Source organism: Agelaius phoeniceus, chromosome 1 (assembly GCF_051311805.1).
Source record: "Agelaius phoeniceus isolate bAgePho1 chromosome 1, bAgePho1.hap1, whole genome shotgun sequence".
Taxonomy (NCBI): Eukaryota; Metazoa; Chordata; class Aves; order Passeriformes; family Icteridae; genus Agelaius; species Agelaius phoeniceus.
Genome location: NC_135265.1, coordinates 96,285,932 through 96,312,568, shown reverse-complemented (window position 1 = coordinate 96,312,568; position 26,637 = coordinate 96,285,932). Strand labels below are relative to the sequence as shown.

General features: G+C 36.4%; 1 long non-coding RNA gene across 1 annotated transcript; it reads right to left on the bottom strand.

The window, feature by feature from the left end:
* Positions 1-16,572: 16,572 nt before the first annotated feature.
* Positions 16,573-25,278, bottom strand: LOC143695927 (uncharacterized). Its single transcript, XR_013185399.1, has 4 exons — positions 23,868-25,278; positions 22,888-22,971; positions 18,873-19,168; positions 16,573-16,802 (listed from the first exon to the last, which is right to left on the bottom strand). It is a non-coding gene; the product is annotated as an uncharacterized LOC143695927 (long non-coding RNA).
* Positions 25,279-26,637: the final 1,359 nt, after the last annotated feature.

The window sequence follows — 26,637 nt, the reverse complement described above, 5'->3', positions numbered from 1 at the left end:
GAAAGCTTCCTTACATGTACATTGTTTAAGGGTACAAAGCCTCCTACTCCACACACTTTGGACAGGACCTTGATGGTCTGTTGAGGCACTGGGTCACAAACTGCTCCAGAGCAAAAAGGAAAGTTGCTAAATGGAACCCACTCCCCCGCAACATTTAGTACAAATTTTACATCTCATTGGGTTCTCCCTCTTTCTATAACAACAGAGCCTGGTACTTCTGAAGAAAAAATTTACAACACAATTGGAAAAGGGCTTCTATCAGCTATGTAACACAGGAGTGTAGTTCCATTTGAGCTCCTTACCTTAATCTACCAGTGAGCAAGTTGCAGCTGTGGGACTGCACATATGGGTGCTTCTGACTATGCTGAAACTGAAATATGTACCCTGGCTCACTAGGTATACAGTTTTGAAGAGGAAAATATACTTAATTCCATTTGCAATAAAGTGTTCCCAAGAGACAAGTTATGGTTGAAATGTTGACTGATGGCCCAAATCTTAGGCTTTTGGGATAATTTGGAGAGGGTACTACTTCTGAATTCAGAGGAGAGAATGTTTTTCCTTTTTTTTCTCCTGAAGCTGATGAGTCAAAGGGAAGTAGAAGATATATTAACTCAACTGAGTTCTTATTGATTTACACCTCACAACTGACCCTAAAAGGTGGATATCTCCAAGTGGATTTGGCAGCCTCAGGCTGAAATAGCATGAATTTATCTGGAAAGAGCATTTTGAAAAATATTGGTTAACAAGAAATCACCTTCAAAGAGAGTTTTCTTATTCTCTGTCTCTGTAGAAACAGAGACAATATTTACAAGTTCAAGTGGTAAAGTGATATAAAATATAAATATGCAAGCAGTCATATTCATTATGGCTGGTTTATTAATATGAAAACTTCCCAACACCTCTATGTTTCTTCCTCTAAGAGAAACATTTAACACTAGCATTTACAATAGTTGTCTAAAATGCTATCTCCTGTATAAATCTACCAGATTGACAGAAAAGGCAGCTCTTCAATTTGTTTCAGGAACTGTAGACATACTTGAAACTTTAATATGTACTTAAGGTTCTTTTTTTATCCTCTGTGTAATTCTCTGATATTTCCCTAGCTTGTTCAAAATCCATTACCTCGCAGAACTACCAGAATCTTCACAAAGAGTTTCATTTGTTTTGGTCTGATTTTTTTTTTTTGTTTGTTTGAAGTCAGTACACTCCAAATCAGTTGAAATATCAAGGGGAAAAAAGGTAATTGCATATAGCCCAATATTTTAGGATTTATTTCTAGGAGACTGGTACAATAGATCCCTGAAATATTAGTTTTCATTAAAGACTGCAGAAATTTAAACTCAAAACAAATTATGCAATACATAGTGGTGACACTATTTATTAAGCTTAAGTTTTATTTCTTTCAGTACTTTTCTGCACTAAAATCAGGCAGTAATACACAATATCATCAGTAGATAGTAAAATACACATGACAACATTTTACCAAATTTTCATGCATACTTTTCATGGCAATAATAATGGAGAGAAAACGTCAAATTCAAATCTATTTCTCACTGCATATTCTGTTGATATTTATCTCCCTTTAATATTTAGGCTAAATTACATAGTTGGTTATCTTACACCATGGAATCTTTGATAACACAAGTTATTTTCCTGCATAAATACTGACTACAATGACAATGTACTTGCAGTCATCCCACACAAGTCATTGTGTGTTCTGAATTATTGAACATACTGTTCTCCTTACAAGTGTTCTGTCAGTAGTTTTAACAGGAGAACTTATCCTGAAAGGGAAGAAACACCCTCTGAATAAGGAAAAACTAAGGCAGGGCTGGAAGAGGCCTCAAGATCCACAAGTCTGGCCTTCAGTAGGAAAGGAAACTCATGTAGATCATCTCTGACCAATATATTTTTTTTTACTCTGTACAGCATAAACTGAAGGAGGTTCCACACTCTTCCTTGGTAGGCTATTCCATAAACTCATTGGTTTATGAGCCTCACACCATTTAAAAGTGGTTTCCTCCTTTGTCAGCAACATCTGATTATTTCTATTTTCTCCTAGTACTACTGGGGTGTGGGGAAGCAATTTCCATCTTTTTATTAGGGATTTGCATATGTTGCAAAAATTATCATCTCTTTTTAAACTTGCCAGATTGGAACTCTTTCATTATTTTCATTGTTTTCCAAATCTGTTGGATTCTTTTCTTCTGGATATATATTCATTTCTTCTGTTGGATTCCTTGGTTATGCATTCATTCAAGGATGATACTTAGAGCTTCACACACTGTTCCAGCTGAGAGTTTTATTCCCATCAGAGAATAACAATTAATCCCATGTGTCACAAGCAAAACTCCTGCTACTTCATTTCACTATAAGATCTGTGATTTTACTCCTACAAGAAAAGGAAAAAAGTTTATGTGACCTTTTCCTTTTTCCAGACATGTGGCTGACCATCTGCTGCAATCCTCCACTGCAGTACCGGTGATTAGCTGGTTCATCATTTCTCAAAGTTTATTCTGGTGTTTTCCTGCCATAATTAATATATACCCAACACAGTTAAATCCAGAGATGTTCTAACTATATGTTGCATTCTAAAAACAAACCTTAATTTTAAAACATTAGATAGAGCTGTACCAAGGAAGGCCCTTTCGATTTGAGAGAAAACCACTGAGTGTGGGGTAGGGGGGACAGAGGATGAGCCAGTTGCACATGTACTCACCAGCAGTTTCACCTGGGCAATGTCACTGGTGATTTTGCTCATATCACATAAGGGGATATCAGAATTCCTTCAGGGTAAAATGACACAGGCTGCTCTATTTCTTTATCCACTAGATGAGCGCTTTCCACTGAAGAAAAGGAACAGATTTTTTGACACACTTTGCTCTTGTCAAATTCATCTAGTTGTTTTCTTCTTATTTCATTATTCTCTAGTTTCTATAAATTGTTTCATAATTCATTTAGAGCATGTTTTTTCTTTTCCCTAGCACTGCACATTCTGCTCATTTTTTTTCTTCACCCTAAACTACATTTTCTAGATACTGCTTATTCTTCTTCAGTCCCCTAGGATCTAACCTGTCCTACATCATTTCTCAAAAGTAATTAATGATTCAAAAAGTGTCTCTTTCTTATTTTTAGGCCCTTGAACATAAAAAGACAGTACAGTTTCCCAATTAAAAACTGCCAAGTTAATGAAAGAATCTCCAAACTGTTCTTTCTCTGCCCGTATTAAAAATTAACGTATCAGAAATCTAATTACAATATATCTTTATTCTTCCAAAACAAATGCTATCATTTGTCTGAAAGTGATGGATGCTTTCCTTTATTTCTCTAATTTTTCCATGAATCTTTTCATCTTTTTTGGCCAATTAGGCAGTTTACATGCTAGTTTGGTTCTCTGCACTATGTATTCACTTATATTATTCTTTTTTTATTGTCTTTAGCCCTTCTTCTGCTCCTCAGACACAGAAAAAAAAATTTGTGTACACAAAAAGTAAAGTACCTTCTCAGTCATTACTGATTAAATTTGAGAAGCAATGGAAGAAGCGTGAATGGCCACAAACTCAAAAAGAGTACACAAAATATATTGAAAGCATAATCAAGAAATGAGTACCACAGGAAGCATTGCAGAAATACTGAAAAGACAATCAACCAGAAAAGCCATAAAATAAAAGAGAACAAAACAAACCCAAAATAATAAAAAACCCAACCTCTCTCCATATGCTTTCATATCCCTACTTCTGCACTAGTATTTGCCACTGTTTTTTAAGCATATTCCATTTTCGCATAACATATTTAGAGAAGGTATGAAGAGAGAGCTTTATTACTTAGCCTTTTTTCCCAAGAGACCCTGCCTGTCATTTCCAAAAGACTGATTTTCCCAAGTTTCTTAACTTTACTCTGCCACTCCATTCCTTTCTGTGAGGTGGTGAACACTGTCATTTCAGAAACCCTTCCAACACCTTGATAGGTCACTTTAACTTCTCCCTGCATTCTCCCTGTGGAGTGAGAATATAACCTAAAATAGTCACATTCTGTACCTCCTCCACCTTCTGAAACAAAAGCCTAACTGTCAGTGTGGCTTTACAGTGCCACTCAGGCTTGCAGTGACCTGTCAGGCTGTTTTCCCTCAATAATTGCAGTCTGACATTGTCATTAGCTTCTGTGCTTTGGATAGCTCTTTGTATTTCTCAGGATCAGACATATGAAAAATAGAGGAACTTCTTGTTCATCTAATGAGTAACCAGTGACATTGTGTATTTGAGTAAGTTTGAAAAACAGCCAAAGTCTTGATAAGCTATTGAATATAGCAAGTGGAAAACTTGTAGTTTAGTTAGACAGACTTTTCCATTTTTGGTCATGCTGATAGTACTTTATTTCATAAGCAATTGCATTGATTTAGCTCATTTCTCCAGGTTTAGGGATAAACATTGCCAGAAAGAAAACTTTGGCTGAAATAACAGGGGGAGGGAGGAGCGTGTGAAATCAGTGACATGGCACTTAACTTTACATTTCTTAATTAAACAGTTCTCTCTGTAGCTACAATTATGGGACTTGCAATTAAAGACTGTAAAACCACATTAATGATTTATTCATGTCCAATGAGTAATTTAAACTGCTTAGATTAAGTATTCTTAATAAAATACAAATAGAGGATGAAAACACATCAGATAAAGCAAACCAAGATGGATAGCTACTGCTATTTACATAAAAGTATGCAGCAGCACAGTTGATAAACGTGTAACAGACAATATTTAATTAACAATTTAATTGGGGAATACAAATGTACACTAGAGAATTCAAAGGTAGGATTATCTTCAGTGTGACTTGGCTCTCATAAAGTATAAGAGAATAGAGATCAGCTTGGTACCAGAATGACATATATATTAGGATGCATTAGAGACATTTTTGTCCTTCACTGCCCAATTCCTACAAATAGAAAAGAAATAGAACACTGTCTAAAATGTTTATCTAAAATTTAAAAATAATTTTGAAATGCTCTTTTCTCTCTATTCACTATAAAAGAAGTCTAAACTAGTTTCAGTGTGGACATGAACGTCCTCCAAATTATAGTGAAATCAATCCTCTACAAATTAGCAGTTTTACAGGTGTCTTCCTCAAAGCTCCCACATAACTCAAATAATACTTTCAACCCATAAAGATAATTTCAATTGCATACATTATATAAAAAAATTAGAAGACTGTGTAATCTCAGGAGTATAAAGACTCCCACTGGGTGAGCAGCAGTGAAGCAGCATGAAGTAAAAATTCTAAGGTGCAGATGTCAGTGTAGGCAGGTGGTTGAGAAAAAGAAAAGAACAAGAAAAAGCTGATGATAAATGAAGAACACTTGGTCTGAAGCCTTATCTATGCATCAAGTCTAACTAGGACAATCTGCAGTTTACTTCAGTGTTTGTTGCCACGATCTGAGGGGCAGTGCCCCCCCATCTGTGTACAGATCCTATCGCACTACAGCTGCATGTGAAGATTTTGCTCACAAAGAACGGATCTTCTCTGCTGCCAGGACATGTCAACAGCCACTTCCTGGTTGTTCTCTTGCCTGAGGGCCCAGCTGACATGTGAGAAGCCTTAATACAGTAAATGCATGCATCATACCATGAAGAGGAACCATGGGTGCATCAGGAATGTTGGAAGCAACATTCATGACTTGCTCCTGAGACTTATCTGGAGCACCACGGAAAAGCAGCAGAAACAAGCTGAGTCAAACATTTTGGGCTAGAAATAGCCCATGGGCTAATGGCTGCTCCTCCCTGTTCTCCAGATTCTATAACACATTAAAGCAACCTAAACAACCTACTTTGAGAGACTGAAATGTTATGATTAATCACTTAAACATTGTTATAAAGGACTTTTTGCCCATTATGACAAAACTTTATAAGCTGAGACCACCAAAGTCTATCCTTGCCTGGATCTGCTTCCTTTTTGGAACTTTGGACTATGAATTAAGCCACCTAAGGGAACTTGACACTATCGTCCAATTATCTCAGGTCTGGGGAGAAGTAAACAAGACTGAGGGAGAAGAATGTATTCACAAGAAAGCCACGCCCAGCAGCTGTCCTGAATATCATCTCTGGCTGGGTTCAAGGTGGGGGAGTCCATAGCCCACGGGCTCCTCTGCTGAGGCCAGGTTTGCATGCACTTCCCCCCAACCAAGATGGGGAGGAGATGTTGTGTAGGGGATTGTTTGAACTATCAGAAGTAAATAAAATTTTCTTATTTTCAGTCCTGGACAGTAGAATATAGAACAGATAATATTCAGAGCATAAAGTAGTGAGCTAACCATCATTAGGATGGTCATTAACAAAACTCGCACACAGGGCAAGGGACCAAAGCAATTGTGTCAGAATTTATAAACATCTTCCATAGGTTAATGAAGCTGTTGGAACTTGTTGCATATGACAGAAGCAAGGGCCAAGCTAAATCCTTTTTAATTTTTAAGGTCTTAGAAGTAAGGAACATTAATATTGACAGACATTTGAAGAACAATAGGGCTATTTAAGAAAATGTTTCCCTTAAAACACTTCCCTTAGATTCATACACACAGACTTTGAGTTGTGCATAATACATAAAGGTAGAACACATTAATGAGCTAAGCTGATGGATTGATATTTATGACAGCTTATATCAGCTTTCACTGATATAACCACACTGTTACATCTCAATTTCAATAAAAACCGGAAAACCACACTCAGCCCATACTATAGTAAGCCATGATATTTTCAGTGCATGATCAAGTATAGTGCAGAGATCCCTGACTTAGCAGAGTCAAAGTGTTGACAGTGATTCAAACAGACATTCTTAGCTTGTACTGAAGATAATTATCCTTTAAGAGCCAATAGCACTTGTGACTCTTTACAATTCTAGGATGCGTATTTCTACAACCTGTTTTGGAGAAAACTTCAGGCATCTACATCTATAACATGGAAAATTTGAATGGGCAAAATTAGGAGATCCATAGAGAACAAGAAGCTTAAACACCTTTTGCCTATTACTATCAGCTAAATTCAGAGCATGTTTAAAATGCAGACTGCTTTTTGAGTCTCAGCTAACTTCCACCTCAAATGCAGACTGCTTTTTAAGTCTCAGATAAATTCAACCTTGTAGTAGAATTATATTAAGAGACCTACCAAAATAAAACACTCCACTTCCAAGTGAACTTAAATAGTCTGAATTTAGAATTCTATGAATTTAAATTGCTGACAGAACTTTCAAAATAAGAATAAAAAAGAAAAAAAAACCCATATAATGAACATCAGTGCAGTTACTCTGCATACACAACTACCAGACATAAAGGTACTCTTTCAAATTTCAAGTTTAATAATCAAACCTGAACTGGGATATCAGTACAGGCTGAGGGATGAAGGGATGGAAAGCAGCCCTAGGAAGAAGGACACAGGATTAATAATGGATAAAAAGCTGGATATGGGCCAGCAATGGGAACTATCAGCCCAGAAAACCAATATACCCTGGGCTGACCCTAAGCAGTGTGGCCATCAGGGCAAGGGAGGTGATTCTGCCCCTCTTCTCTGGTGAGACCCCACCTGGAACACTGCATCCAGCTCTGGAGTCCCAGCACAAGAACGACATGGAACTGTTGGAACAGCCTCTCTGTGCTGAGACAGTTGAGGCTGTTCATCCTGGAGAAGAGAAGGCTCTGGGGAGACCTCATTGCAGCTTTTCAGTGCTTAATAAGAATTTAGAAAGACAGAGACAAATTTTTAGCAGGGAGATAGAACAAGAGGTAATGAATTTTTTAAAAAAAGAGAGGTGATTTAGACTACATATAAGGAAGAAGTTGTTTACTGTGGGAGTGATAAAACACTGGAACAGGTTTGCCCAGAGAGGTGGTAGATGTCTTATCCCTGAAAACATTCAAGGTGAGGTTGGACAGGGCTTTCAGCAACCTGATGTAGTGGACCATGTCAGTGCCCATGGCAGGGAGGTTGGACTAGATGATCTCTAAAGGGCCCTTCCAATCCAAACTATGCTATGATTCTGTAGTCTGGTAATAGTTAACTTCCTAATTGTTGGCCTTTGGTCAAGTCTCGCACTCTGAAAACTGATTTCTCTCCATATCTTTTCTCCCATGAGAGTTCTATGGTTCTCCTGTACTGTTTCAGAGGATACCGTAAGTCAGTGGATTTTATACGAACACGACAGTGGTGTTTACTTGCATTTTTTGGTGTGGCTGGTTGTAATAGAGATCTGCCTGGTCCACCCTGTGTTTATTCTTTGTCTGCCTTACCTAAGAAGCTGAGGACAAAAAAACAAGGTGAGTGAACCACAACTAACCTTCATGTTAATCTCCATGAGCCTTCTTCTCCTACTTCCCATAAGATCTCTCCAAACTTTCTTGAGGCTTGGCAGCAGTACAAAAAACCTGAAATACATACATTAGTGCCTACACTACTTCAGTAACCAAATGAAGAAAAATTCTGTACCATTTCTGTTGCCTCTGAGGTGTTACTTCAACACTCCAGAGCAGGGTACTACAGCAACTTAGCTAATGACCCTGTTGGGCTCAGTGACTCTGTGGCTCTTTGTGTCACTACCCTTCCTAGGTTTCCACCGCTGTGAATGGATGTGCCAGACTCTGCAGCAAAAGCAGTCATCATTCCCTGTTTACCTAAAAAAGGTTTTTGTGCATTTGGCTGTTCACACATAGACCATATTCTTCTTAAACCATATTTTTGATTTCAGGCTGTAAGTCACACATAAGGGTATCATTTATATTTTTCAGAGTTTGCTACCTATGAAAATATTCATACATCAAATTTCTCATTTAGCATCCTCCAGAGACGTTCAAAAGTGTTGTCCTTTGCTGCTGGGTATGTCAGAGTTTAATGGGAGTATGTACTCATTAGTAAAATTGCTACCTACCAAAAACATTTATAAACCTTCAATCAGACATAGTACTTCTCTAACAAAAAACATACTTCAAAGCCTTAGTTGTTAGTTAAAAACCTTACAATTACAAAATCTACAATGAGCTTTGCAGTACAGCAATGCAATTTGTTTGTTTTCCTCCCTCTGTGGTCTCCTCATGAATTGCCTGGCATTTGAGAAAGACCATAATGGTAGCAACAGCAGGAACACATTTTGTTTTGTTCTTTTTCTGAAAGCTACTCATTCTTCAGACACAGATTCAGAGCTAAATTTCTATTTTACTCATAACACTATCAAATGGCAAAAAAAAAAAAAAAAAAAAAAAAAAAAAAAAAAAAAGAAAAGACATTGTTCCATGAAATTTGAGAAAAATTTGTCAAGACACAAAAAAGTTGTAGACAATCCTGTATTTCAGGTCTAACACAAGTTTGTGTATGTTATGGAGCAGTTTGGATGTGCTACAGTGATACACCAACAGTTTAACATATTAAACATGAATAGGCCAGTTTGTAGATTACATATTATTAACAGGAAAAAACAAGGGAGACCTTTGTATGCTTAGCAAATCTAGTAAATATGAGTAAAATAATTAGCTCCTTGGAACATAATTGGCAAGGTAATTAAAATATGTAATATTACTTGGTATTTATATATCATAACTTATCAGCCATACCAATAAGTGTGTACCATATTGCCTTAGGGCCATCTTTTAGACTGAAATTTTTAGATACTTAAAGTGTACATGCCTACCTTCCTCACGTGTCATTCTGTGTTCAACATCCAGCTCTAAGTCCATTAGTCTAAATTATCCCAGAAGTATTATTTAGTGACAGAAGGACTGGAGATTTTTGTTAAGTCCACCTTCCTCTCCTAAAGTGTCAATGAAGATAGTTGAAAGATAAATGGGCTCAGTTAAATCATCTCTAATGGATATAAATACATTTAAATTTTTGTATTTCCTGCTAAAGAAGAATATTAATTTAAATGAACCAAGAAATATTAATGTAAATATGCTGAAAGTTCATTGAAATATAAAATATTAAAATAAAATTCTGACTTCATTTTTTAAAATGTTAGTGTAAAAGACATTCCTAAAAATAAATTATGATAGTGTCCAAATCAGTTCCAAAATGTTACTGAGATTAATAGTGAAGCCATTTATCCGTGTCTGTGTCCCTAAACAGTTCCTTCCCAGACTTGCTCAAATAGAGTAGAATTGAATGGAAAATTGTTCCTCTGCCATGCTTACACTTACTAGGAGTTAAGTATGGTATCTCAGAGTGACAAACCTCTCTTAAAATATTAATTAGATAGAAATGCCAAAGGAACGTTTTGCTCTCCCTAGAAAAGATGAATCTCTTAGCTAAATGCACATCTTTTGACATCCTTTAAAAACTTCCTTCTTTTCCAGTATTTCTTTTTATTAACTTTTGAATCTTGTCAGTCAAGTCTGGCTTCATGGTCCCCACAGCATTCATGGATTATTAGAAGTGTTTCTGGGTTTGATGCAAAAAGGCATTGAAAACGTGTGCACCTCAGACTGTTTCTGTGCTGTTGATGTTGTAATGACATTATTACCTTTTTAAGAAGTCATTGATGCTTAGGCTGCAATTGATCAATTTTATTTTTAGGTCATATTCATCTGCAAAGAAAAAGAATAGGAAAAAGCCCTAAAGAGTCATTTGAGTGTCTCTTGCGAATAACAAGGTGAAGCAGACAGAGTTAATCATGCAAAAACTATATCTTATACTCAAGAAGTTCATTGGAGAGGAAACTATAAGCCCTGGTTTAAAATTAAGCTGAAATCTTCACGATCACTGCAGCATATTAAATACGGTTTTCTGAGATACCTAGAAATAGATAAAGAATGATGAGTTTGGCAAAAACACCCCAAACATATAACTCATTTTCATTCCTTCTCTGAACACTCTTAAATAGACAGAGAATATCTAAATCTATTGTTTCTGTAAATCACTATGATTAGTGAGTATGCAGTGAAATACACAGATATACAGCCATGTTTTTTTTCTTTTCCCTCCACAAAAAAAACCCCACAAAACAAAACCAAAAACAACAATAAAACAAAAAAAAACTGCCACCCACACCAAAAAAAAAAAAAAAAACCACCAAAAAACCTCTCAACTCAAATGACAAAAGAATCTTAGACTACACCCAAAAGAGAACTGTGTTTATTTTGTAACATATTTGCATCATACAAGTAAGCTGAGAGAGCAGCCCAGGTAAAGTTTGTAGAAGAGTTAATTACACACTATTAGCAAGCAGTCTCAGTCTAACAGAAAAATTATTGAAATATCAGAAAACTTTAACAAGAAGACAGGATTCAATAGGTTTTCTCCAAGGCTATGAAAGACACGTTCATGGATGAGCTGCTAAGATTTCCTCCATGGATTTCAACTGTTATTCTCTCCATATTCCTATTTTCTTTCCTCTTATCTTTCTCCCTGGAGGATTCTCTGTATCATTCTCGTTCCTCTAAGGACCTCGTACCTCCATGTGAAACAGAAAGACATTGTTCTTACTGCTGCAGCAAGCAATTCTTCAGTGCAAGCTTCGTTACCAGCTCAAATCTTCACCCAGATTTATCAGCATGCTAGCCAAAGTTAATGAGCCTACATTTTAACATTTCCAGACCCAGCCAGGGTTTGAGTGTCAGTGCAAAAGGCGTGAAAGGATCAAGAAGGAAGCTTGACTGTGAATGAAACTTGAGTAGTTTCTGAATTGTACTTCCCTCATCTTTCTGGACAGGATCTGTTTCTCAATCAAAGATTTATTTACCTTAAAAATAAAAAATGATTTTTTAAAAAAAGTAGCAATATTGCCTCTTATTTATGAGGCATCATAAATCATTCAGCTGTCAGCACATCACATAGTAAGAAGAAAGCACTGAACTAGTCAAACTGTATCAAAAGCCTTCTTTGTCTAGTGCTCAATTGTCTCTGCTATTGTAAAGTCAGGACAAGTCCCTAACACAGACCTTTTAACTGAAAATGTTGTACTTTTCCCCTAGCTGCCACAAAGAATCAGATGATTGTTCTAAATGCTCACAAGATGACTATACTATGGCAGTTTTAAAAGGGCATTTCCAACCACAGAACAATAAAAAAAAAAGTTAATAATTTTAGTGTAATGTGTTCATGAGCAAGCTTTTCTGAGTTTATCTGAGTCGCATTAATGTTGACTCTTTCAGACTATCAACGTATATAAGAAATCCAAAATAAGTATTTTCTTAGACATTATATAACTTCACTGTGTACTTTGGGTATCTATTTAAAGTAAATAATAGTGCTCCCTCTAAAAAGAAAACTTCTACAAATAGAGACCTCAAAAATTCAAACATAATAAGTTATACTAAATATTCCCAACAATTAAAAGAAGCTGCAGAAAGGAATGAAACTACACACACTCACATTCACAAACACACACACACAGTCTGAGGGAGAACTACCCCCTCAGGGAATGCACTGCAGTATGCTCTCCTAAACAATATAACATTTCTATACAAGAAATAGATCATTGCTTGCAAGCCTTCCCAAAAATAACATTTTGGCTCATTTCAGAATTAAATTAGATAATTATGCTTAAAGTATTTGCCTTGACACTGGTGTTTGTTAAGTGTACTTTTATGAGACGGTTATCAGAAAAAAAGATTAATTTTTAAAAGTGACTTTTTAGACAAATATTTGGCCCCTGATATTGGGAATTCTAAGCTAAGAATGACTGAGGTTTACTTCTTAGTATGGGAAGGAGCTCCTCCTGCTTATTTAGTCTGACCATGAATGCTGTGATCTGGCTGCTAAGCAGTGCCAAATGCAGTCTTTTGCTTCTGGAGGACTTCCATTGAATACAATACAATACAATATCCTTTCCTGTAATTTCCTTAAAAGTATTTATTAATCTTGTGCCAAGAGGTGCCAGTATCAAAGAGTTAAGTGGCAACATGCACCGGTACCAAGCTGTATAAAATCAATCTCCAGTGCTGAGTTATAAAACCTTTCTAATACACAGGATGAACAGACTATTCTTTGAGATTACTATTGACACATTATTTCCAAAAAAAGGGATGATAGATCACTTCCATAATTATAGAGACACCTGACTTTAATCAATAGCAGGCAAATTTCATCCAGACTAATGCTGAAGTTCCCATTCAATCATAAGAGCTGTCATTTCACTTGAAAATTACTATGGATTCCATGATAAATAAAGCATCATGGGGAAGATCCATTAAACTTGACAAATCCAAGAGGAGTGCCAAGAAAACAACACAAATCAATATTTGATATTTATCAGTTTGACAAAAAGCATGTGATAGAAGGTACAGAAGAAGCTCATGAACACTCATTGCTTGATCCATTTTTTTCTTAAAAACAAAGCAATATAATAACTCATCCTCAAATGTCATGTACAAAAAGATAATACTTGAGAAGGAAATCTAAACGACATGTCCTGCTCTCAGCAGTGTCAGGTATGTCTGTGTTTTTGCCCTGTGTTTAATATCTTTTCAGTTTTGGCAAATAGCAGCAAGATCAGACCTCAGTGCATCTGCTGTCTATGATTCAGATGGCAGACTGTGTGAACTTTGCAAAGGGCAAGTCAAAGCCAAACACTACCGCATCTATTAGGAGTGTTTTGCTGATGACTGTGAAGTACAAATAGCCTATTCGTAGACAGAGTGCTCTTAATCATTCCTCTGAAAGTGCAAAGCACTGAGCAATTTATGGGCCAAATCGTGACTGGCTTGTAAGTAGCATGAGGGCACAAAAGCCCCTAAGGCTAAATAAACCAGCTTTGCTTTCAGCTTTGTGATCCTGAATATAGCCAGGATCCATAAACAAAGTTCTAGGTATAAAAGTTAAAGTTGATTAGAAGCCAAAGATTTTATTCAAATAACCTTCTCCTTCATCAATGTCCCTTTTCTCTTCCTACCAGTGTCCCAAGCTACAGTTAAACCTCCTGTGGCTGCTTTAAAAAGAGGAAAGAACAGAGATCCTCTTAGAATCATAGTATTGCTTAGGTTAGAAAAGACCTTGAAGACCATTCAGCACACCCTTTAATCTAACACTGTATTCACCACTAAACCATGGCTCTAAGTGCTACATCCACATGTTTTTAAACACTTCCAGGCATGATGATTCTACCCTGAGCAGCTTGCTCCCATGCCTGGCCAATCTTTTTGTTCAGGAGTTTTTCCTAATATCCAAGTTATCTCCTCCTGGCCTGTCACTTGTTACCTAGAAGAGACCAGGCCCCACCTTCCTACAGCCTCCCCTTATGTGGTTATAGAGGATGATGAGGTCTTCTTCTCTCCAGGCTAAAAACTCCAGCTCCTTTAGCCACTCCTCATGAGATCTCCTCCAGAAGAACAATGAAGGAGGGAACTTTGGTGTGATGGACTCCACCACTGGCCCTGATAACCACTTTGACATCTCATACATCGGGACATTAAGATCCAACAAAATGCAATGGTCTGCACTCAGCAGGTCCTCATGACTCAGCTGCTGTGGTCAGCAGTCCACTTCTGCAGAGTGGCAGAAATGTGAAGGACAGGCACTGCTGTGGCTATCATCAGTCTTTCTCCTTCCTCTTCAGGGTGTAAAATGACCTACACCACTTCATACTTTGTATGACAATATGATGGAGTGGAATTAAAAGTGTCTAGTAAAGGCTGGGTGCACAGGTAATATATGCACATGGTGGTTTGATATAAATAGCCTGATGGAGTTTCATGTACTTGGGCCAGGAGATACACTTAAGCACCTAAGCTTAGTAGCTGCACAGCCCTACTCACCCCAGTGCAACTCCTGAGTACCACAGCTCAGGTGCAGAGAAAGGACTGCAACATTGCAGTGCTGTGAGAGAAAAATTTTTGTTTGCCACATGAACTTCTTGGAGTTCTCAGTCAGAGGTAGGCAAAGATATTCAAAAAGGATTTCTCAAAACCAAGGGGGTTTGTAATAAGTTTTAGTCTCTGTGAGTCAGTGTTGTCTAAGAGGTGCATAGCAAAATGCCTTGCCAGCTCCACTTGGTCATGAAGGTTGCTTCCTAAGAAACCCCTACTTTTACTGACTAAAGACTAGATGAATTCTCTTGCTCTTTCTATGTTGGGGGAAAAAATACATCATAGTGGTGAACTGTGTATGGTAAGAGTGGTAAAAATTCAATTTTCATCCCACACCCAGCCCCCTTTATGCAAGATCTCTGAATCATGACAGTGCTTCTCAAAACTGAGCATGAGCACAGGATTCTTTGCTGAGCTTAAAACCCACAGATGGATCCAAAGGTCAGGAAGTTGTAATTATAGAGGTTTGAGCTGTCCATCAGCCCAAAGCTTCACAGTTTCACTGAGATACAGCACATACCCTGTTTCAAAATGCTGCATTCTGAAATTAACACTGACAGTATTAATCTTTGCATATTTTTGATTAGCAAGCAGTAAAGTGAATGTCTGAGGGATGAAATTTTTCCTTTCTCCTGACTCCTTTTAAATTTTCCACTCTTCTTCACATTTTTCCTTTATCCATTGCAAATGGGAGAAAGTAATGAAAGAAAAAAATTAAACCTCTTTTAACCTACCAGTGAGTCTCCAAGAATATAAGCAATCCTTTTACACGAGTTAAAGATATCCAACTGATTTTTAATTATGCATGTATATATATAAATTTATATACATATATATATCTCAAAGACCTCCCATGAAAATAATCTTATTTTAATATGTTGCAAGATTATGCATTGTGTACAGTTGCTGGAAGATATCCTGATGTAGATTGTGACAAACATTTTACTGAGTCAGCAGCCAACAGAAATCATAGAGTTCAAGCAGGCATAGTGACAATACCATACTGACAAAACCTGCCTCCTTCTCCAAAACCATGTCACAGGAAGATCAATCACCTTGCCAAAATGTTGCTCTTCCTGAATAGCATGAGTTTCATACACAGCAAGCTGCTTTATCCGTCACTCTTGTAATTTAGCACAGAATATTTGCTAAACTTGTAATTTAGCACAGAATAGCAGTACTCACCTTCTGCAGAGCAGCGAATCCGAAGTCAAAATTTTACTTTGAAATTTTCCTCTCGAGAAACCATAACAAACTTTGTGTAACCATAGGAACACTGGAAACTAATTTAGAGATTGGTTTGTTATTTGACACTCAAATGTTTTGGGGTTGAAAATGAAGCAGATCTGCAGAATATAGATCTGAGGTTGGCTTCTGTCTCATCAGCATGATTCTCTTCAGCATTTTCTCATGGCTTCCTCAGGCAGCCGGGACGGAATGTTCTTTTACTAAAAATGATATACTACATGTCACTCTAAGTATCCTTGTAAGAGCTTCTGTTGGAAGAATTTCCAGCAATATCTGCAGTTCTTTCATGTTCTCAAAGGCATTAATTGCCCATGACTTCCCAGACCTCCAAATTCCCTAGAAAGTGTAATATCAGCATATCTTGACCTTGAACTTCATAGCAAGACAAGAAGGTAAATGGTTGTTCATCATTATTTGAGTAATCTCAGAGTGTGACTTCAGGAGTGAATCTTGCATATTTCCTACCTCTTCTGGTATCCTGGCTTCCAAAACCAAAATATTTACTGTAGCATTGAAATAAAAATAAATAAATTAAAACAACTAAGTAAAGCAGAAGAGCATTCCAGCCTTTTGGTTTACCACCCATATGAAGAGAATGTTTTAAATAGCCTTGGCAATGAGCTTTTTTGCACCTCAAATTGAAAAAATATTTGAGGAAAATAAGTCAAACAGAGGAACTCCAACTTTTAGGCAGAAGCAATATTCTCCTGGGTATAACAACTTTTCAGTAAATTTCATGGCCTGCATACAAGCTTCTATTGCTTCATTCTTTCATCCAAAACTTGTATATCTATATCAGACAAAGGAATAATTGATGTCAAATCAATTCTAATATTTCCTATCTTATACACTACAAACTCAAATCTAAAATGCTCTAATACTCAGTGGTCCAACTGGAAAACAACAATTTTGCCTAAGAAAACCCATCTGAAAAGTCACAATACAGTGCAGAGAGGGCTTTGCTATCCTTCACTACTTTTATCATCTCCCTGTCCTGTGCAGTCACCTCTTAGAAGAAACGCTTAGGATTCTGTGCTGGCTTAAAATGAAGTGTGAAGTTAAGAGAAAGTGTATCTATAGCAAAAATCTATTTTTTTTTTCCTGACAGTACCAGAGACAGACTCCAATTTGATTCTTGGATAAAGAAAAATCTTAATATGCCTTTTTACTTAACTCTGTACATTAATTAAAAAAAAAAAACTTAAAATCACTTTGATGGTTAATTTGCAGCTACCTCAAATTATCAAGTTTTCCTTTCTATCAAGTTTTTTGGTGACATGAACCTTCTTAAAGACCTTAAAAGCATTTAGAGGAAATGTTAAATTCATTAAACCCTGGTACTCCATAATCGTGAATCTCTTCACATTAATTGTTCCTTTCAGATGGATGATGTTCTACAAGCCTTTGAAGTAATTTAACACTCATGATGCAAGGTTTAAAAATTATTATGCTTTTCATAGCTGCAAAATTCATACTTTAATGAGACAATTCTGCTTGTACTCCCTCACAGTATTTAGTTACAATATGAAAAGAGGAAGAAGACCTTACAGAAAACCAACATGCATGTAATGAAAAATGGCTGTCTTCACTATAAACAACACTAAAGTTTTCACACAGAAGTTCTTGGTATATTTGGTATTGATCACTAAAAACAATCAAAGAAAACAACACTGCATTTACAGCAGCTGATAAGACTTTTGTAAGCTTTATAGTGAAAAGACACTCACACAAAGCATTCCCCATATGGAGCAACATTTTTTTGATAAACTCTATCTTCAAAAGTGAAAATGTAAGTGCATGCATCTCACAGCATTTTATGACAGTAAAGATATTTCCAAACTAAGGACTTTTGTCCAGAGTTCCAAAAATCATCACTTCACCTTTTATCGCAAAATTGAACAAAATTCAGGATATGCAGTGCTATCACAAAGAGAAGCCAAACATCTTACCACAAGGCTTTGTTTACAGAAAGAAAACAGGTGATGATGATGATGATTTAGAGAGCAAATGAATAAATGTTCTGAAAATTTTCACATATAAGGGACTCTGAAAGTAAGTGCTTATTGGTTCTTTAAGTTCTGAAAACCTGCATAGCAAATTTTGAATAGAATTGCTAGGTGGCATACTTTCAGCTTTAACTTTTTTATTTTGATTTTCATATTTTTGTACAATTTAAATTTCATTTATTTGAAATTTTACTCTCTGGAATTTTTAGAAAAATTCTATTTAGATGCAAAAGAACATTAAGCCACAAAAACTGCATGTAGCTAAAAATAAATTGGAATCAAGCTTTGAAAGAAACAAGCCTATTAGCAGCCCAGTGATGTGCAGTATTACGTATTTAAAGTGTAAATTTTACAAAGACATGAAAGTAATTTAGATAATATCCATATAAATCTTCCTTTGTGAAGTCTACTCAAAAATCCTAATATTTAACACTGAAATGTCTCAAAGTGCTTTTTTGAACTCCAGAAAACCAGAGCAAACACAAAACTTGAGTGTCTTGGTACATTTGCAAATGCATGGATGGACGGATGGATGGACGAACAGACAAACATTTAAAAGTGATAAATGCAAATGTAAGTAAGGGTGGAAAGGTTTATTAAACTTTGGAATAGATGCCCAGGGAGGTGGTGGAGACACAATCTCTGGAGGTGTTCAAGAAACCAGTGGATGTGGCACTCAGTGCTATGCTCTAGCTGATAATGTGGTGATCAGCTGATGGTCTTTTCCAACCACAATGATTCTGTGATTGTGATCTCCTGCATTCACATGCTGGTTAACAGTAAAGCTGCATTATATTAAATTTCCAGAACTCCCTGTGTACTTTCTCTAACATGAAACTAATCCAAATTCTTACCTTTGCTTCTAAAGAATTTCCACAAGTCTGCTCTATGTCTTTGATCTTCTCTACCTTTACAAATATTGGCAGGTACTTTTTCTTGTCTATCCAACCAAAGCAAAACTTAAATTAGCCTCTTCCATAACATTTCTTCACAGATGGTGCTACAGTGTCTCTGGGGACCAGCGGCACATTCATTCTCACTGCTCTGGCACACACATACCCTGTGGTTCACCAAGGAAACTGGAAACTTTCCAGATAGCATCCCACCGTGTAAACTGGATACAGAGTGGACAAGTCAGCCATGCCAAAGACTGCAAAAGAAAGTTAAAATTGTCGCCTTTTAAAGAGAGATTGAGGTCAAGGAATGGTGCATTTAGTGGGAGTCACACTCAGAAATCTTCAGAACAAGAAGATTTTTATTGCTTTAAAATGATAGAAAAGCAAATGGAGTAGAATAGGTATGGGGATTTCATCCTGCTTATCAGCAGAGACAGTATTGTCACTTTGGGATTAAGCCCTAATAATGAGTAAATACACAGAGCACATTAGCTAGGTATCTAATTGTCACTAGCTAGGGAGAAATGCTTTTTGCAGAGTGGCAGACATTAAAAAGCTGAGTAGAAGAGATATTAATTTAGTGAACTGAAAGACAGTGAGTAATTTTGAAAGCTGCACATGATATAACCATGTAGACACAGCATCTGTTCAACCTAAGCAAAACAACAGTAATAGCATGTGTGACAAGGTGAGAAAAATCCATTCGGCAAGGGCTAGACCTATCCTGAGGAAGTTATTGGACAACATCCAAGGATAGCAAGTTAACAGCTTCACACTTATTTTCCTCATGGTACAAAAGCACTACAATAATTCATTAGACAGATGGTTTCAAAGCAGAACAATTAGAGGGGAGAGAGAGGAGCCCTGCCTGAGCTCACAGGTTTGACTACGCCAGCCAGAAGAAGGGCTGACAAGAAGAGCTAGAGATGATGGAAGCTATTTGCCAAAATGCAGGTAACAAACTGCTAAGAGAGCATGAAAACTACACAAGAGGCTCCTATCACTTGTTTGCAGCCAAAGCCAGTAACATATCTTCCCCATCATTAGCACTTCTATATTTTTCTGCAAGCCAAATTTCATAAGGGAATTTTTCAGGCTGGTAGATTCACCTAATCAAGCTCCAAACCACCTATTGATCCCAGGTTTTCAAGGGAAGCACTTTTAGCTCTCTCTGGCATATCACTAAAGATAGGTAAGGAAATCTTGGCAAGAAATTGCAGAGGTTGTTTACATATCAGAAACTATATGTGAAGAAAATGAGAATTAACCAAGATTTTATTGTTTTTTTAAATAAATATAAGAATTGATTTGACCTAATGGAAAAAATCCCAGCGCAAAGATCCATAAAGAACATTTTTCAAAGACACAGCAAAGGATTTTTCGACTTTTTTCCTCCCTTCCCTCTAATTAGCAGAGAAATCCCTAATAAAAACAAGTCAGAAATTGATGTTGGCTAACCCTGGCCACTAGCTTTAACTAGACAAGTTGGTTTTCTCTTCCTTCTTACAAAGGGAGCACAGCATATTGATCATGTTATTGATTAGATTATCTTTATAATCTGTCCTAGAGGTAAAATCTACATCATTATACAAAAGTTTTAAAAACACTGACATGAATGGAACAAGAATATAAACAGAATGGAAGAGACAATCCTCCAAAAACTTAATGACATCTTAAAAAAGCTTTGTTACTCAAAGATTACTCAGTGTGATATCCTATGAGTGTATAATTTGATTTTTTTTCCCAGCTTTATAGCCATTCAAAGAAGTAGCTAATTTCTGTACTGACTCAGGAAACAACACAAAGTGGGACACTAAGTTTTACACATTTTTGTTTGCTTATCTTGCTTTTCCATGATGCTGGGGAAATATACAGCAGCTTGGATTTCAAGAAGAAATATCAGTTTTGCAAAGTAGTTCCAGAAACCAAGAAGAGTTTGAGATTACTTAGAAGCTTCTTGAAGAGGTGAAGAAACTTCTGAGATTTTTTTACAAAGTTTACTAAGATCAAGCTGAACTAAAGATTCAAAGCCTTTCTTTTCTTCAGTGCTTTTCTTAATAGGCTTCCTTTTGTTTGAAATTAGGGACATTCAGGATATAACCAGTTGTTCTGGTCACTGGCGTTTAACATCACTGGGACTATCTCTCTAAATTAACCTGTCAAAAAACTCCAAAGCCAAACCAGAAAAAAAAAAGGAGTTATTCTCAGTAAATACCAAGCAGACATGATTTAACTCATAATTGTGAATGGCTACATTAAAGGAAAAGATATCAAAAACATTCAGCAGCACGTTTAGTGGAGTTTAGTGCTATTTCATAGAGTCATAGAATCCTTTATGTTGGAGAGCCTTGCCAAAGGTGCATAGACATTGCCTTGCTCAATAAGGGACACAACACACCTGGACAGCACTGGGTAGGGGTTGCTGCAGCTCTGCCCACAAGTTGTAAAGAATTATATTATGTAAACTCTGGCTCTGGGCTGATACTCAGTATTCGGGGATATTCATGTATTTCATGAGAGAGAAGGGAAATAACCCACAAAAGTGGGAACAAGAGAAAATTCTTTAGTTTGAAAGGGTGAGTTAGTGCACATTCTGGATGAGAAGCAGAAAGGTGTTTCTGTTTTTTGGCTGAGGCAGAATGAGGAAGGAAAATGCAAGGGAGTAAAACCAGTTTGTTGCATCTAAGACAGCAGGAAACCTATGTCCATGTCTGCTGCTATAGATCTTAGGATCACAAACTTGGATTTCATTCAAAGTTCTCTTCTTAACTTGTATCCATTAAAATTCTGTGGTTTTAACTAGGATCATTCCCACATTAATACAGTACAAATTAAACATTACAAAAATATTGGTTATCTACCTTTTCACATAATGCAGCTTCTCCTTCCTTCCACATTACCCAGCAATAGTAACAAAATGTATGAAAAAGGTCAAAGGAATCAATTCAGAGGATGAAAGTAATGTCAAAAACTCTTTTTTTTTAGGAATAAATTTTACTCTGAACATAACTCATTTTTCTCAGATGTTTAAGTTTAAAGCTACAGTATAAGTAATATTGAATCAGATGTTAGAAATCCATGCCAATCTGCAAAAGAAAATTAAAAAATAAATCTAAAGCAATTTTAGAGGCTTTGGATTCTAAGATTAGAGGTAAACCCTGATATATATGGAAGAAAAACAGAAGGATTATTTCTCAACAAAAATCAATCCCATGGGGAAAAAAAACAACCAACCAAACAAAAAAGCCCACACATGGATATATTTTCTACATCTTTCTCTGAATATTTAATCTTTTCATATGAGAATCGGTCACAAGCACAGAGGAAAGTCTTCAAGATTTAAAAAAAATGGAAAGAAACAAACTAAGCACACAAGCACTATTATATTAAGGCTCAAATCCTTACATTTACATTGAGAGATTTAAAACGAAGAAAAAAAGAAGCTGGATAAAAGATTAAATAAGGGATTTAAATAGACAGTAGGTTATGTATACAAATTATGACTTGTGAAGTCCATTCATGTAGTCTTAGCATCAAGGGCAGATTAGTTCATTGGGAAACCAAACCAACCAAGCAGAAAACCTCTAGTGAACTGCAAGTAGAGGTACTAATATTTCCTTGCAGGGCTTTGTCCCCATCCTCTCCCCTTTTTCCCTAGGGATAAGACAATATTCTGAATATAGATTTCACAGCACAGAAACACAAGTAAATTACTCAAGGCATCATGTGCCCTTTGATATGCTACTGCACATTGCAATTGATAGTCACAGAAATTGTCACATACTGTTGAGGGCAATTTAGGAAATCTTAAGGACAGTATTTGCTTCTTATCACACTTTCCTGCTCTCCTCAATATAAAACATAGCAAGACATCCTGATGTACCAGCTTCTTTTTTTTTTTTAATGCCAAAAGAAAGAAGATGGCAGCAGTTAAAAGCTGAGGAAAGGGGAACAGTTTGGAGAAGGGTCTTACCAACCAGAACTCCACAATCCTCTCTCCATTCAGCTTAGTCACTGTGATTTCAGGTCCATTTTTATGAAAAGAGTTTTCCTTCACCTATGTATTCATCGTAAAGAAATAAATAAATTTAACTATTGCACATAGTCCATAATCAGAAGGATATTTTTCTGTACATAAGGTAAATTCAAAGATTAAACTTGAAAAAATTTTGATTTGGTGTCTTGATGCACTGTTTACCAAGATTTTATTAATGAATGTCCCTCACTCTTTTTACAATTTCCTTTCTTTTGCCAGACACATAACAGTATTCACAAGAGATGCTCTTCCACTAATTAATAACAGAAATTCCTTTGCCTATCACTCATAGAAATGTTAATTAAAATTAGTAGTAACAGAGGACCGGTGTAAGTGTGTGTATTTGATTAGTTGAACTGGAAGGAGCTAATTAGTGCCAGATAAAGTACATCTACATGTACTCCACATGCTTAGGTTGATCTTTTTGACCAACAGCAGATGCACAGGAAGCCAGAAGGTCAGTGGTCAGATGCATAGCGGTTGTTAAAGGAGCAGCTGTCAAGGTCCAATGATCATGCCATTTTGAGAAAGCTGGAAAACCTCTCCCAAGAGAATGAAGTGTTGAAGAAAGGGCTGCAAGTAGGGACACAGTGCCTTCAATTTGGAAGTTAGAGCTGTAACTCGACAGCTGGTAGAGCAGCCTGTGCACCAGCCATGGTGCCTGCCTGTGGAGAGCTCCTACTCGGCCTCTTGGCCTTACAACATGTCAGGAGTGTGGTTCTACTTCAGGAGAGACTGGAATTTTCTCTAGAGGCTTTCAGGGCATTTATTAAGCAGGAAATTTTAGTATAAACTACTAGTGATAAAGAAAAAAAAAAAAAAAGAAGAAAGCTGAAGTTGACTGTGGAGTGTCAGCGTAAAAGGTAATCAAACATGCTGGGCAGTCATATCAAGAGATTTCCAAAATTTCCACTCACTGCTCATGGATATTGCCAGCACTTAACACTTCTGGTGGTGATGGCCTGTCATGACTGCGTGGATTCCTGGCAGTCTTTCAGCAAATGGTAGGACACCTCAGACAAATAGCATTATAACAACAACAAAAATAAAAACAAATAAAACCCAAACAAACAAAGAGAAGAAACTTTCCTTCAAAAATAGTAAGAAAAATCTGCATTCATTTACCATAGAAGATTATATCAGCATTACCCATATCACTCTAAATCACTCTCCAATAATCTTTCTGTTGATACAATCTATATATGGCTACATTTTTCAAGAAAAAAATATTCAGGGTAATGAAGGCACATTCCCTATTGCATCATGATTCCAGCATAAGTGATCAAATAAAAACACAATTCCAGAATATAAGTAACATATGTTGTTACGCTGTTTTTTGGCAGGAGTAGACTTAATCTTCTTCCCAGTGGCTAATATGGGGCTGTGTTTTTTGGATTTGTGCTGCACACAATAGTAATAATGTAGAGATGTTTTTTTTATTTCTGAGAAGGGCTTACAGAGATCCAAGACCAGTTCTGGATTTTTCTACTGCCACACTGTCAGGGAAGTTGGGAGTACATGGGAGGTTGGGAGGAGACAGAGCCAGGACAGGTGACCCAAACTGACCAAAGGGATTCTCCAGACCACATGGCATCATGTCAATGTATAAAGTGGGGAAGAAAGAACAAAGGGGAGTGACATTTGGAGTGATGGCATTTGTCTTCCCAAGTCACTATTACACTTGATGGGGCTGTGCTCTCCTGGAGATGGTTGAACACCTGCCTGCTCATGGGAAGCAGTGAATGAATTCCTTGTTTTGTATGTGTGGTTTTACTTTCCCAATTAAATTGTCTTTATGTCAACACACAGGTTTTCCAGCTTTTACCCTTCTGATTCTCTCCTTGGTCCTGCTGGTGGGGGGCGTGAGTGAGTGAGTGAGTGAACAGCTGTGTAGGGCTTGGTGAATGGCTGGGGTTAAAGCAACACAGCAGTAAAATGCATTCAACGATAAGGCCATAGATTCAGCATCACTTTAAACCTATCTGGGTGTTGACAAATATGAAATTCACACTGACTCACCTCTGCTTTTCTTCTCTCTGTAGCTTGCACAGTTTAAAAATGAAGCAAAATAAGACATTCAACTCACTAAAATCTAACATTTCTTTCTATTCTGATAAATCTGATTATTCTATTTCTTGATCAAATTCTATGCAACCTTATGAAGAAGAAAAGTGGCAGAAGTGGCAGAACTACCTTTTTGGAACTTGATCAAACTTAAATCTCCTTAAAGCAATCAGAAGGCTTCAGCATTGCAATATAAATCTTAGAAATGTTAGTGGGATTATAACATCTGAATTTATTTTAGAATTGTTTATGTATGTGTACTGACTCTATGTTAACATATTCATTGCAGATATATTTCAAAATATCTTGCAGCCTTCTATGTATTTAAAAATCATTATATTTACATTAGTTCAAGTAAATAAAATATAATTTGGCCCATGATTAAACTAATTTACATTCTTATAAATATATGTGAAATTACAGCTCAAAACAGCAGGGAGGAATATGGAGAAATACACAGTTGAAGGATTTTAGACAGTGAAATATCTGTATAAATATTTCTGTGGAGAATCCACAGCAGCATTCTCTCTCCAAACAATTTAGGTGAAAGCAGAAAACATGCTAAACACACCACAGATCTTAATCTTCCAATGCATTTATGAACCAAATTTGGAAGAACTAAGAAGTCTCTGTTTTTTCAGTCATAGATTTCAAAAGCAGAGCTAAAAGGAAATTGTTCTCATTACAGCAAATTTATCGAACTTTGACGTGAAAATGTGCATTTGATAATTTTTTGCTGCTTGTGAAAAATTCCCCAGAAAGGAAATGGAAAAGGAAAGGTTAAAAAAAATTAACTCCCACAGGGAAACATCTTCGATTGAACAGAAAACTGTTTTCAAATGAAAAATTACAACCAACTGTAAAAATAGTGTAAAATCTTTCATTAAGATAAGAGCTAGAAAGAAAATACTGTTTGGACAAACCTAAAATAAAAGTTCACTTCAATTCTCTCTGAAAGTCAGGTTAATGTAAAGCTTTTAATATCAGTCTAGCTTTGGCAGCCTTCAAATACTTTTCAAAAATTGACACATTTATGTCAAAAGAAAGTAAATTATTTTTGCTATTGGTTGGTCCATTCTTGTCAAAATCCAGCTAGCTTTCCTTTTCCCTTCATTCTTGGAATGTCATTTCTGCACTTGTCAAAAGTTAAGTTATATGGAAAGAATGAAGTTACTGGAGTACAAAGCACACCTTTTTTAAAAAAGGAGAGGAAAAAAACCCACAAAAAAACATAACACCATACCCACACACCGACACAGAAATTTAAACTGTTCACAAAATCATTATGTAACACTGTAAATTACCATCTCCAAGAAAAACATTAGGAGTTTTGATGAAATCCCCATTATAAAAAAAATCAATTATTAAAAGAATGATGAAGAGAATAACAAAGGATGAATCAAAACCAAAGGGAATTTTATGTATGAGCGAGAATTGTATTTTGTATTGTCTACTAAGTCTTCCTGTCTCTTGGGTTGGCCGAGAGAAGTATCAGGAGAAAAATGGATCCATCACTCTTTGTTCTACTCACTTCCAACAGAACTACCAGCTGTTAGAAGATGATTCTCTATTAGCACAGATATAACCAGTTCTGGGGATGGAGACAGTAAAATTTAATTCTAA